Consider the following 14,532-nt stretch of genomic DNA (forward strand, 5'->3'; position numbering starts at 1 on the left):
GCATAAGAGGGACAACAACTGGGGACATTGCATACTGGGGGTACTGTATAAGGGGCACTACTGGGGTAAAGGTGCATATGGAAAGGAATGTTCAGAGTGACGATAAAGGGGTGCGTGTCATGCTGACACGCCCCATTTTTAAGTGAACACACCCATTCTTTGGAGCACGCACATAGGGGGGGGCTCCAGTTTTACATTTGCCCTGGGCTCCAAATACCCTAGTTACGCCACTGACACCAATGCTTGTTATTCTGCTGGCAGTCAGTCTCTTTGTGCCAAGTATGTTGCCATCCATAGATAGGCAGAAGGGATGTGTGGCACATACGTACTGTTTTAGGTTTGTGGGGGGCGCTCGACTACGGCACATTGCCTGGGGAAAGCAGGGGCAGTTGAGTGAAGCTTTGCCTTGGGGTGCCTAGAGACCTAGCACCGGCCCTGACAGCAATCACACCAGACACGCAGCGTAATTATAGGCAGATAAACCAATCACATACCCAGTGATCACTGTAGGTACAGGGTGCTGATCTGTAGGGATACATCACGTCTTAAATGTTGTCCTTCTAAATTAAAATATGCCCCCCTCACTGATCAGCACCCGGCACCTAGTGATCTCTACATAATTATATACAGGACAGACACGTAGAGTAATTACGTCACACCACCAGCATATTCACACGCACATATACAGCAATCACCTGCACAACCTGTATAGTCACCCATGACAGAACACAGCACACATACATGCACACGGCTATAACATGAAGAAACTTGGAGAGATCTTCCTAACACTCCTCCAGTAATCACATCTCCTTCCCCTTTCCATTCTCTCCTCACACCTGCAACACCCTCACTGCACCCCACCCGTGCTCACCCTCACTGCACCCCACCCCGTGCACACCCTCACTGCACCACACCCCGTGCACACCATCAGTCACTGCACCCTACCCGAGATCACGCTCAATGCAGCTTCTCACCCCGTTAGCAACCTCTGCAAAAGTACTGGGTCTCTCTGGGTCGGGACTCGAGACTTTTTTTTAGCCCGCCGCTCACTCGCCGATTTCTTCTTCTCCTTCTCTGGAGACTACAGAAAAATGGCCGCCGCGGGTCTGTAGTGAGGACACTAGTACGAGCACAATATGTTACTCTAGTGACTGCTAGTACAATGTATGTCGTGGCTGCCGGAGACAGGTTACCGCTGATCACATCATCCTACAGAAACCGAAGGGGGGTGGGATCTAGCTCTTCCCGGTTACTGAGCCCGGTTATAGCCGCGTCCTCCTGCACAGTACAGTACATACAGACTGGTGCTGAGTGACTGGCAGCCGCTGGCCTAGGCTAGGACACTGCTGCCCACCCCCCTAATACCCGGGCAGTTCGGCAACAGATGCTGCTGCATTGACCAGCGCCACTAAACCCCCCCCTAGCATCCAGTTCAGTGATTGGCCAGCTGAGTTGTCTGTCCTTCCCCACAGCAGTGATGGATGCAAATCATCAGTAAACACACTCGCCACACACACAGCATCGATAGTACCATGCCATCGATGTTAATCACCTATTGCAGAATCGACAGTTAACCCTACCGATGGCCATCCCTACCCGCCATCACAATAGGAGGAAGGGACCTACATAGGTTTGGGACATCGAAAGAAAACATTGGAAGTACCGATGTTTTTAACTTTGAATACAAAACATTATTTCGCTATAAACATTGGTTCTCTGCAACCATTGATTTTTTTTTTTTTTTTTAAGCAAACTATAAACATTTAATAGACTAATAACTGTTTTCTTGTTCTGTTCAACTGTTTATGTACTATGTTTCTGTACTATGTAAGGCGCTGCGGAACCCTTGTGGCGCCATATAAATAAAGGATAATAATAATAAAGTTTCAAAATAAGCCTATACTATGACTATCTTCATGGAGGCAAACAGTATATATATATATATATCTACATCAGGGTCCATAGGGTATCCACAGGATAACTTGGGGTACAGGTGATGACGTCAGGCACGGACACCACAGAGTTAAATTTTCAGCCTCCCAGGATGCTCTCCTATACCCCACCCCCAAGCCAAGCCAATTCAGTTTCGTGGGTGTCCGACCAGAGGTCGGATCACATTCACAGAGGGGGCTGTAATAGCCCCAGAAGATTTCTACAGAGTGCAACTGTGGCTTCACAAGATGAGCCTTACAGCATGGACAGTCAGTACTGACGTCCATGCTGTCGCGCCTACACCCCGCCGGTACCTATCGGGGATGCTAGTAGGTAGCTGGGGTCACAACTAGCGGTGACCCCGGCTACTTGGACTGTGGCCGGATGTATGGGGGACAAGGTAAGCGGCGGGGTCCCGCGGTGGGCACCCGCCGGTAACACAGTCCTTTTTGGTCCCCAGGCAGGGGGCTACCTGGGGACCGGCTGCACGTGGGGCCAGGTACTGATCCTGCGCCTTCCACTAGACCACCAGGGACAGCGGACCGCAGCATGTGCGGTACAGCGCGGCGTCCCAGGGGTTAATAGCAGGCCAGGGGAGAACGCCTTCCCTGTCTCACAGCCGGCGTCTCCCCCACTGCACAGTGCCATTCCACAGCGGTCTGAGCGGGCTGTGTCAGCGCTCCTCCCCCGGGCCCGCCTCCTCTCTGCTCCTCGGTGGCCATTTTCTCTCTGCATGTGCTGGGAATGGCAAACGCTGCTGGAAGCTGATACAGGTGCCATTGCGGTCCGGGTCCCCTGCATACCTCTCCTTCAATTAAGGTCAGTGTATGCAGCACTGTTTCCTACCAGGCTCTGGTCTGTGTAGTTGATCGCAGTGCTTGTAATGCAGGATGTTATCTGTATGTGACTTAAATGCTAGCGCTGTTTGCCTGTACTTTCATTTCTGACTGTCAGCCATTTTCCTATCCCTGTTCTTCTTCTGCTACAGCCCTTGCGGTGCGGTGTTGCAGGGTGTTTATTACCTCACAGTAAACGTGTTTTCTCTGTGTGGGACGTCACATATGCTCCGTTCACACTCCTCATGTCGGAGAGTGAACAAGGATATCCTCTTCTAGCTATAATGTACTGATAGAATGTGCAGTTAGCGGAGGGATATGTCGACGCTGAGGGTTTATGGAGGGCATGTTATATTATATATCACGCCCCATTTCTGTCACTGTGCCTGCACAAAAAGGGTCCACCCTCGGCTGGCTAAGATGCTTACAGCCCTGGGGCAGTTGATGGTACCCCAGTGTATCCTGTTTTTCGCCCCCCCAGGTCTCGCAGGAGCCTGTGTGGGTGAATTTATTGTTCAAATGGTATTGCACCTGATGGACGTTTTACAGGGGGAGTCACCATTTTGGCCTTCTAAACGGCCTTTCGGGTCTTAGACGGCTAAGGATAATTAGGACATGACGTCTGATGACGGTGACATTATTGACTTTTTCAGACTCGAGCCCCTTAGTGCAGCGGAGGTGTAGTCTGGGTCTAAAGTCTATATACCTGGCCTTATACGGGCAGTCCGTGCAGCTTTGGTTATTACATATCCCCCGTGGCTAAATCCAAATATGCCTTCTTTAAGGATAAGGGTGTTGCCACTGTAATTCTATCTGGTCAGGTGGATCATTTAGATGAGGCGTGGAAAATCCGGGTAAGCGGTTCCAGCCTCAAAAACGGTTGACCTTTTGCATACCCCTTTGCGGATAATTACTTTTCCGAATGGGAGTTACCTTTACGGGTAGATTCTCATGTTACACGCCTAGTGAGGAGTGCTACGTTGCCCATGCCCTCCAGGTCCTCCTTGAAGGAGGTTACAGATTGCAAGGTGCAAATATATCTAAAATCCGATTATTCCCTTGCTGGAGGGGCTTCCAGGCCGGCTATGGCCGAGTGCTGGGGGGCCAGAGACATGGAGCGCTGGGTCGGTAACTGGATCTCTGCACACTGACTCCAGCAGCGCAGGCGGATCGTGGCAAATTCTCAGAGACTTAGCTATGTTCATCATGAGACAGTCTTACATATAGCCTACTCCTTTCCAGAATCTCCTTGGCAGCAGTAGTGGCTCGGCAGCAGTAGCGGCTCGCCGCTCCCTGTGGTTGCGCTCTTGGAAAGCGGACGCAGTTTCCATTTGGAATGCTTTGCCTTATACGAGACAGGTCCTGTTTGGCCCTCATCTGGACACAATTGTGGCCCCGCAGGCAGCAGCTACGTCTGCGTGTCTGCCGTCGGCTACAGTCCCATCAAGGTCTGGGGCTTCGTCTTTTCGGCCCTGTGAGGCCAGGTTAAGTCTAAAATACAGCTTTCCAAGACAGTATGTAGCCAGAAAATCTGATCAGCCATAAGAACAGGCTTGGAGTATAAGACGTCCTACTCCCAAGTTGGACTATAAGCCTTCAGCCTCACGGGACAGGCCTCCTCTCGGGGAACCCCAGAGTTGGAGGCCGGCTTCTCCAGTTCACCCAGTGCTGGTGTCTGACCACCACAGACACTGGGGTAAGAGAAGTATTTTCTTGAAGGTATGTCCTCTCCTCCCGGTAAAGGCCTCCCAGCCGGTTTTTTTGTTACAGGTCTTCTGTCAATTCAAGACAAGGCCCTGTAATTTTTGAGGGTGTTACACTCTCTGCTCCAGGCAGGAGTTATAGTACCTATTCCGTTGCCCCAAAGGGGAACGGGGTATTACTCCATCCTCTTTCTGGTACAGAAACCCAATGGGTCTTACCAGGACATCCTCAACCTCAAATACTTCAACAAATTCTTAAGGGTTCCTCGGTTCAGGAGGGGGACCCTGCATTCCATCATTCAATGGAGCCTGGGAATTTTGTGGTGTCGTTGGATATATTCAGGGTGACTACCTGAATATCCCTATTTTCTTAGCACACCAGTGTTTTCCTCAGGTTTGCAGTGGTCGATAAGCATTTCCAGTTTCTGGCATTGCCCCTTGGTCTGGCCTCCGCGCCTCATGGTTTACTAGGGTCATGGCAGTTATGGCAGCCCACCTGCGGATGCAGGGGATCCGCTTGTTACCCTATCCGGGCGACCTCCTGTTGTTACCAGGGTCTCCAGAGATACTTCGGTGCCATCTGCAACAGACAATATCTGTGTTGCTACGTTACGGCTGACTGATAAACTGGAAATGGTCCTCTCTGATTCCTCACAGAGGATGCTCCATATCCCAACATCTGAGGATCTTTGTGATTGAGGAAAAGATCTCTGTATTACAGGCAAAGTTACGCAGTTGCCTGCAGAGTTGCCGAGTGTCTATTCACTCGGCAATGTGGTTCTTGGGTTCCAAAGTGTCACTGTTCGACATGGTGGAGAGTACCCAGTTTCACTCTAAACCTCTGGAAACAATTGATCCTCGCCGGATGGGATGGGTTGCCCCATAGGATAAAGTCATTAGTGCTTTCCCCGGAGGTTTGTCTCTCTCTCTGGACTGGTGCTTTGGAAAGCTCACCTAAACAAGGGGCACCCCCTTTGGGATTGCGGACAGGGTCCTTCTGACGACGGACGCCAGTATCCGTGGCTGGGAAGCAGTGATGGGTCCACACTTGTTCCAGGGCAGGTGGACACCAGCAGATTATGCGCTTCCCATATATATCTGAGAACTCTGAGCAGTATTCAAGGTTCTTCAGCATGCAGGACAGGTCCTCCACGGAAATACCGTGCATGATGGCTTATGTAAACCACCTAGGAGGTTCTCGAAGTCAGGCGACACTAACAGTGGTGTCCCGAATTCTGGCTTGGGTGGAAGGATATATCCCTGCCATCATCGGCAGTGTTCATTCAGGAATCCTCAGATGGAAAGCAGGCTTTCTCAGCCGTCAAGACGTGCATTCAGGGAAATGTCCTTTTCATCAGGAGGTGTTCAATCTTCTGGTGAACAAGTGGAGCCTTTCAGAGATGAGACTCTTCTGGTAGACGTATGTAGGTCCGGTGGACCTTCCAAGTTGTGTACCTCGTCCCTCCATTATCCCTTCTTCCTCCAGTAATAGCAAGAAGGAGGCACGCTCCTGCTGATAGCTCCAGCGTGGGCCTGACGGCACTATTACTCAGATCTTCGGAGCCTCTCAGTTAACACTCCGAAGCTGTTGCCTCTACACCCGGACCTGTTGTCTCAGGGTCCTGGCTGATACCCAGACCTGGGTTGTCTGCCCTTGACGGTGTGGCGGTGGAGACTGCCCTCTTAAGGTCTAGGAGTTTTTCCAGCTCTATAGTTAACAGGGATTCTGTTCATGCTAAGAGCTCAGAAAGCTTTTATCTGCAAGAATTTATTATCAGGTATGGCATACTTTCTTTCAGTTGTGTCGCCCTAGAGGCTATGCTCCTCGGGTATTCTGGATATCCAGAGTGTTGGCTTTCCTACAGGTGGGTTTAGATAACTGTCTTCGCCTTGCTTACCTGAGGGTGCAGGTTTCTGCCCTGTTAGTATGGTTTCATCGTAGGATTGCTACTCTTCCTGATGTCCGCACCTTTGTGCAGGGTGTACGTTATATTCAGCATCCCTTTGTTCCACCTGTGGCTCCTTGGGATTTGTCTGTGGTCCTTAGGGCTCTCCGAGGACCGCCATTTGATCCACTGGGCTCAGTGGATTTCAAATGGCTTACGGCTAGGACTGTATTCCTTCTGGCCACTGATTTGGCTAGTAGGATCTCAGAATGGGGGGCTCTGTCATGTAGACCTCCCTTTTTCTCATCTTTCCTAGGAACAGGGCAGTGCTTCGCACTTGCCCTGGTTTTTTACCTACGGTGGTGTCTAGTTTCCACTTCAATGAGGAAATTATAGTACCGGCCTTTACTTCCCCAGTCCTGTCTGCTGGTGAGGCCTTCTTGGATGTGGTTCGGGCTCTAAGAATTTAAGTTGACCGTACCAGTCCATTTCGGAAATCAGACTCTCGGTTTTGTCCTTTCTGGTTTCCATAAAAAGGGTTGGCCTGCCACTATGCTAACTTTGGCAGGATGGATTCACAGGTCTTCCTGTTCCATCCTCTGTTGAAGCTCTTCCACTAGGTCTGTGGGTCCTTCGTGGGCAGCTCGACGTGGCGCCTCAGCGGTTCAGCAGTGATTGGCAGCCACGTGGTCATCTGTCCATATTTTTGTAAGGTATTATGCTTTTGATACCTTCGCCTCTCAGGATGCTTCCTTCGGGCGGCGGATTCTCCTTACAGCACAGGAGCGTCCCCACCCTTAGAGGATACTGCTTTGGGACATCCCCAAGGTATCCTGTGGATACCCTATGGACCCTGATGTAGAAAATATGAGATATGGTAAGAACTTACCCTTGTTATCTCTATTTCTACGAAGTCCATAGGCTTCCACAGGACTCCCGCCCTGTCGCACCTGTACTGCAGATGGGATTTGATCTGGTCACCGGTTTCTCCGTCTCCTTCTGGTGAGAATGTGATTCTTGTGTGTTCCAGACTTTCTTCTCTCTCTTTGTTCTCCTCCTCCGGCCTGTGGCTTGTTACGAAACTGAATTGCCTTGGCTTGGGGGTGGGGTATAGGAGAGGGACCCTGGTGCATCCTGGGAGGCTGAAAATTTAACTCTTTGGTGTCCGTGCCTGATGTCATCACCTATACCCCAAGGTATCCTGTGGAACCCTATGGACTTCGTAGAAATAGAGATAACAAGGGTAAGTTCTTACCATATCTCATTTTTTATATATATATATATATATATATATATATATATGCAATGCAAAACAGCGGATGGCACTCCAGGACTGAATAATTAAGAGGCTCTGAAATGTTGACTTCACCTTGAGAGTCTTTGCTGATTTATTATTCAGTCCTGGGGTGCCATCCGCTGTTTTGCATTGCTCATACATTGTTTTGGAAAGGCACCCGGGCAAGTTGTATATATGATTTGGAGTGCTGGTCGTAGGACTGTTTATATAGTGATGACTTGGGGTATTTAGCTCGGCAGAGGGTGGATGGGTGCAGTGTTTAGGTGCTTATTGAGGGTCCACACACGGTTTTCAAGTAGATAAACGATGCTTTTACTTCCAGCTTGTGAATTCAGGATACAGAAAACAACAAAACACAATCCTGGTGGCCTTCCCTGTATCACACAGATATAGGCCCTGGCTTTCTCAGCCCGCAGCTTTACTGCTTCAATGTCCCACGGTCAGAGAGTTTTGTGGTCCCCCCTTGCCTCCTGCAAGGTCCGGACACCGGCCTCCTGGCTCCCAATGGCTCGCTCAGCTTTACTGGGCTCTCTGACTGTTACAGTCCCAACTAGACTGCCTCTCCCGGCCTGACTGCTCGGCCTTCTCACTAGCTCACACCTGAGCTCTCTCCACCTCACAGGTGTATCACCACTCAGTATTTCAACCCTGTGTGGGAGGATCTCTCCAATCCCACACAGAATCTGCTGCTCACCAACGCCATCTCTGGTGATACTGCCACATATCCCCCTCCCCAGCTTGAAGCCCCTGGGTTCAGCGACATGGGACGAGGCATTCTCATGACGATGTCCCTTTTTACTTTCCTCATGACGGAACTCTACCACATCCATGGTCATACACACTCTTGTGATCTCTGGGGGTCTCTTCCTCCAGGTTCCAGAGTTTATCTTCCTCCCAACTTTTTTCCTTACTTTATGGTACCATTTATACTTATTGCTTTCTTGACGCAGTACTTGAGGCTCCGCCCCGGGTACCATGTCAGGCAGCGAGAACTTGATGTTAATTTTCCCGAAGTGATATACTTCCTCTTCACTCCTGTCAACTTCAGCAGAACCCCGCAAGTTCTTTTCCTCATCTTCTGGTTCATACAAAGAACGGCCTTTCCTTTGTTTCTTTTTAACCAAACAAAGGTTTCTCTTGCTTACACCTCTTGAAAGCACACATTTTGGCCAACTTCTCTTTGTCACATCTTTAATCTTCAGCCTGGAAGCCCTATATTGGCTACTGGCATACTTCACTAACAGCTCCTCTTCTGATTTTTCCACTACCATGTGGAACTTTATCTGTGCCCTAGACAGCTGCTCTCCCAGCTGGGCAATTTTCACCATGGCGCTTTCCAACTTGCTCTCAGATTGCAGTAGTTTGCGCTCCACAACTTCATGTTCAGCAAGTCTCAACTTTTGTACACTTATGTCAGACTCTGCAACTTTTAATTCATATTGCAATTCCATTTCTTTGGTATTCCTCTCCACTTGGAATCTTTGCAACTGGTCCTGTGTACTTAGCAGACACTTCTCAATGTTCTCACGCTGTACTTGCAACTCCCAAGCCCTGCCATGGGCAAAGTTTAGCTCTCTCTCCAAAGATTCATTTTGCTTTGCAGCTTTATGCAGACTTTCCTCCAGGAATCCATTTCTCTCTGTCAGACATTCTGAAACTGCTTTACTGCAAGTAAATGAGAATGGAGAGTTTGTACTTGCTCCTTACAGCTGACTTCAAGACGGACCATCTCCATCTCTTTTCTTTCCCGGTCAGTTTCCCACTGAGCGAGAGTCTGCAGCATCTGGAGATACTTCTCTTTTAATTCACAAAACTTTTCCGCCAGAGAAGTTTTCTCCAATTCACAGTCTTTAAGCTTTACTTGAGTGGATACAATTAGAGAGTCTTTTTCTTTTAACACCAGAGCCAGATCCGCCACTTTCACTTGTGCGTGCTCTGCATCACTCTGATATCTCTGGACCCCTTCTTTCAACTCTTCTACTTCCTGCTGAAGTACCACACACCTTTGCTGCACCTCGACAACATTTTGCTCCAATACATCATTCTCATACTTTGTAATACATTGGAACATTTTAGCGTCCTCAAGGCATTCAGACATCACTGCCAATTTGAGGTCTGTCACTTTAAGAACTTCACGGTTTTTTATTTCTTGCTGCTTAAATGCCATTTTCAAAGCGGACAATTCACTCCGTAATTTCTTCACAGTTTGTTCATGAACATTTCTCTCGTCAGCTAATTGCTCCGTTAAGTCATCAACCTTCCCGGCAAAATACGCATTACCTTCATTCAAAACGTTACGCATTCTGTCAAATTCTTCCAGGCTGATATAGCCCTCATTGGACGGACCTTGCACCATACACTGACCACACACACCGACATCTTTATTCTGCTTTGAAAATGTCTCTTTCAACGGAGTAACACTGTTTACCCCATCAATTGGAAAGGATTCACCACAGAGGACTTTAAACAACTCTAAATCCCTTCCCTGTAATAGTCTTTCTTCACAATTATACCCCTTTTACACCAGAGCAAAAACCTGGGTTTTTGCTGGGTCTACCCGGGTCGCAGCTCAGTGTAAAAGGGTCCCTGAAAAATGACCCTGGTCAAGTGACCTGCTAATCCAACCCAGGTAGCTACCAGGGTTGAACCCAGGATGGACCTGGGTAATGGTGCTGTGTAAACGGCGCAACCCGGGTTATCCGATCTGGGTCATGCCTAACATGAGCTGATTGGTGGTTGTGGAGCAGTCACCTCCCACTTTTTATGACCTCACAGGTTTAGCAGGGCAGACCTGAGTTCAGTGTGAACAGGGCTGACCTGGGAGTAACCCAGAACGAAGGTGCAGTGTAAATGGGTCTGACCAGGGTTGGAACCATGTCCAAAAACCCAGGTCGGACCTAGGTTTTTGGTGGAAAAGAAGTATTAGACTGTAGACTCCAGTCCTGGATTTTCAAATCTCCAGCCTTAAACTGGACCTTTGTAGCAGGCATTCTGCCTTTCAAATTTCTTTTTTTATTTCCCATGATTATTGGCCCAAAATACACAGGAACAACTGGTTTTTGTTTTCACTGTATCACACTTTTGTCTTCACAAGTATTTTTAACACAGCAAACAATTTTTCTTCATGTGGCACCACAATTACCAGCATGTCAAGCACTGTCTGTTTAACAGCTTTTCAATAGGAGCCTCTGCTCCCTCAGTACCACACCTTGACTTAACGAGCATGTGCATTCAACAGAACTTTAATCCCACACAATTTCTTTTTAACACTTCCAATGCTGAGGGAAAGTGCACATTTGCAGACAATTCTATTAAACAGTTCAACTTCCATTGTTTCCACTCACCACCATGACGAGCCACGCAGGTGCAGTGAGCCACTTTATGTCCATTTACTTGCTGTAGTCCACTTTTGCACAGATCTTTGTTGAGTAGACATGTTGCATAGAATCTCTTATGCCCGCAATCTCCACCATATTGTGATGACTTGGGGTATTTAGCTCGGCAGAGGGTGGATGGGTGCAGTGTTTAGGTGCTTATTGAGGGTCCACACAAACGATGCTTTTACTTCCAGCTTGTGAATTCAGGATAGAGAAAATAACAAAACACAATCCTGGTGGCCTTCCCTGTATCACACAGATATAGGCCCTGGCTTTCCCAGCCCGCAGCTTTACTGCTTCAATGTCCCACGGTCAGAGAGTTTTGTGGTCCCCCCTTGCCTCCTGCAAGGTCTGGACACCGGCCTCCTGGCCCCCAATGGCTCGCTCACCAGCGCCATCTCTGGTGATACTGCCACACTACATTACAAAGTACATTTTAATGCCTAACTATCTTATAGTTCATAATTCGCAGACACATGTTACGATATCCCCACCGATGGAAACGGAGATCTGCAAAGACACAGTAGTTTAGAACGGTACCAAACACGGTCTACTTATCATGTACTAAAACATAGTTATCATATAACATACATTTCACAGTATTGTAAATATAAATAAAACCTTGGGTAATAACCTTTATTGTTGCGGAACCTTTTTTATGTAATTGTGTAAGATGTGAGCATTAGGAATATGAGGAAAAGACGCTAGTTAGCGCTGTGCGGGTATGCGTTCGTGTGTATGAAATAGCAACTGTATATATATATATCTTTGAATTTCTTGGTTTTGACATTATTTGTCTGGATTTACAAAAATGACAGGCAATGGGGTTTACACAGATGATCAAACGATGTCTAATGAAATCACAAAGGCAAGGCTATTTCGTTTAAGCCTCAGACATAAATACAATGGTTTATTTAGCTTAAACCACATCAGATACTAACGGCTTACAATGGCTGTCGATAGCTTAAATGCCTAACAATGGTTTCCTAATTCACTCTGGGCCTGATTCAGAGCCGGACGCTCTGACAAGAGCGCTCGCTTTGAATCAGGGCCGTCCTATCTAAAATTGGAGCGGCCTCCTGGCCGCTCGCATAGCTGTGGGTGACCACCCACAGCTTATGCAAGCGGCCAAAAAGATGGTCGCGATGGTCAAGAGCATCGCGACCATTGGGCTTGCGACGAGACCGACCCTTGCGGTAGGGTCTCGTTGGCCGCAAGCCCGGAGTGATTTTGGCTCTATCAGAGCCAAAAACACTCCCACTGACATCACTAGTGATGTCAGTGGGGCCGGACCCAGACGGTAGGCGTTCCCATGGGAACGCCTCCATCTGGCCAGCCACGCCCCCGGCACACCCACCAAAGGGGGCGTGCTTTCACTCACTATCGACAGCACGCCCCCTTTGGTGCGAGACCCGGAGCGACGGCTTCCCCTTCGCTATCCGGGTCTCGTGCATGCGCATGACGGAGCAGCCTCCGTCGTGCGCATGCGCACTTGGGCAACATCGACCCGCTTGCGAGCGCTCAGTGCTCGCGAGCGGGTCTGAATCAGGCCCTCTGTCTGAGTATATCAATGTCTGTATTGTGGTTCAATTTTCATAGGCATACTGTTCTGTGTGCAGAGCAAATGCTCACCATATCTTTGTATATTCTTTAATCACTTGTCACAGACAAATCCACAAAACCCGTCTTGTCAACCCTGAATGTTTAATGTAAGGATTTTTTTAGTTATAGCTAAAATGGCGTTTTGTTTGCCATTCGCAAGATGGCGTTGTGCAGTTTCCGACTGTAAACAGATTCTGTCTTAGCCAATCATCCGGCTTCGACACCTGACTGCGTGCTCTGGGTCGCGGATGTCGCGTACCATGTGACTGCGACCCTGAGCCTTTCCGAGTGTGGAGCCAGGAGACAGTGCCGGCGGACCGGATCACGGACAGTGTATATACAAACTGCGCGGATGCAGCTGATGTCACTCGGGAGTGGACGGGACTGGGAGTCAGCGCAGCGCCAACGGCTGTCTCTGGGCAGGTGACAGGGAGCAGCAGTGGCTGAAAAACATAGTAAAGGAGCATTCACACTAGACGATATGTTCCCTGAGCGATATCGTCTAGTGTGTCCCTGGCAGTGTGTGCTCAATATCGTTCATGACATTGAGCACACCTGCTGAACGATATAATTAACGATATCGTTCAGCGCCGGGCTCTCTCCCCCATTCCCCAACATGCAGTTATGTCCATTGAGCCCCATTTTTGTATATTTGCCAGAATTTTATCTAGGTTTACTACTCAGGGGTTGAATGTTGCCAACCAACAAAATTATACAGCACACTCGTTAATCATTGGGTTACAAATGATATGCCTCCAGAATTATTCATTTGCATATAATAAATGATAAATACTTGTAAAGAACTGGTTTTTCATATGTATTATCAGTCTAGGGGCCTGATTCAGAGCCGGACGCTCTGACCAGAGCGCTCGCTCTGAATCAGGGCCCTCCTACCTAAAAATGGAGCGGCCTCTTGGACTCTCGCATAGCTGTGGGTTACCACCCACAGCTTATGCGAGCGTCCATGATGATGGTGACCATCGCGACCATCGGGCTTGCGACGAGACCCTGCGGTAGGGTCTCGTGGCCGCAAGCCCAGGAGTGATTTTGGCTCTATCAGAGCCAAAATCACTCCCACTGACATCACTAGTGATGTCAGTGGGGCCGGACCCAGACAGTAGGCGTTCCCATGGGAACGCCTCCGTCTGGCAGCCACGCCCCCGGCATGCCCACCAAAGGGGGCGTGCTGTCAGTCACCATTGACAGCACGCCCCCTTTTGTGCGAGACCCATAGCGACAGCTTGGCTGTCGCTATGCGGGTCTCGCGCATGCGCACGACGGAGCTCCCTCCGTCGTGCGCATGCGCATTAGGGCACCATCGACCTGCTCGCGAGCGGGTCTGAATTAGGCCCTAGGTTTACTATGTGTTACAAGACATGTTTATTAATGTGAACCAATGCTTCCTGTATCATCTGTTGTCTAGATAATGAACAGATTTTATACCATTTGTTCTATCAGGTCAGGACTAAAGTTTGAACCAACATGGGATTTGATTTATTTGTTGCCGCAGAGTTTATGTTAATAATTGATTAACGTGAATAGGATGATGAACTGTAAATTCAAATAAATTATAGCTTATTTACAATATTTCTCCTATGCTCCATAAATCTGCATTTCAAATTTCTCATGGTACGACCCACATAATATATATTACAAGGACAGTATAACAGGTAGACAACATAATCTGAATTGCAATTAATGAATGAGTCTATTTTGAATTCTTTATTGGTCTGACTAGAGAACACAATCTTTGTTTTATTAGCTACATGTTTGATAGTACATTTACTATGATTACATCTATAAAAACCACATATGCTTGTACCAGTAATAGTCCTCTGCCTAACCCCAAATTTCTGATTCTGGGGATTCTTATAGAAACTGGGGGCCAGCATATTTCGC

General features: G+C 48.4%; 1 protein-coding gene across 3 annotated transcripts in view; it reads right to left on the reverse strand.

Annotated features, from left to right (window-relative positions):
• Window positions 1–1,309, reverse strand: part of LOC148507965 (uncharacterized) — a 61,604-nt gene extending 60,295 nt beyond the window's left edge. Inside the window, exon 1 of one of the 3 annotated variants that reach the window (XM_088445141.1) lies at window positions 975–1,309. The gene's annotated coding sequence lies outside the window, so the exon portion shown is untranslated. Of the gene's footprint in view, window positions 1–494; window positions 571–945 lie in introns of those variants that run through there. The other 2 variants (XM_088445142.1, XM_088445143.1) reach the window with 2 other exon arrangements.
• Between the last annotated feature and the right edge of the window lie 13,223 nt (window positions 1,310–14,532).

Source organism: Taudactylus pleione, unplaced genomic scaffold (genome assembly GCF_031769625.1).
Source record: "Taudactylus pleione unplaced genomic scaffold, aTauple2 ptg000377l, whole genome shotgun sequence".
In the NCBI taxonomy this organism is placed as follows: domain Eukaryota; kingdom Metazoa; phylum Chordata; class Amphibia; order Anura; family Myobatrachidae; genus Taudactylus; species Taudactylus pleione.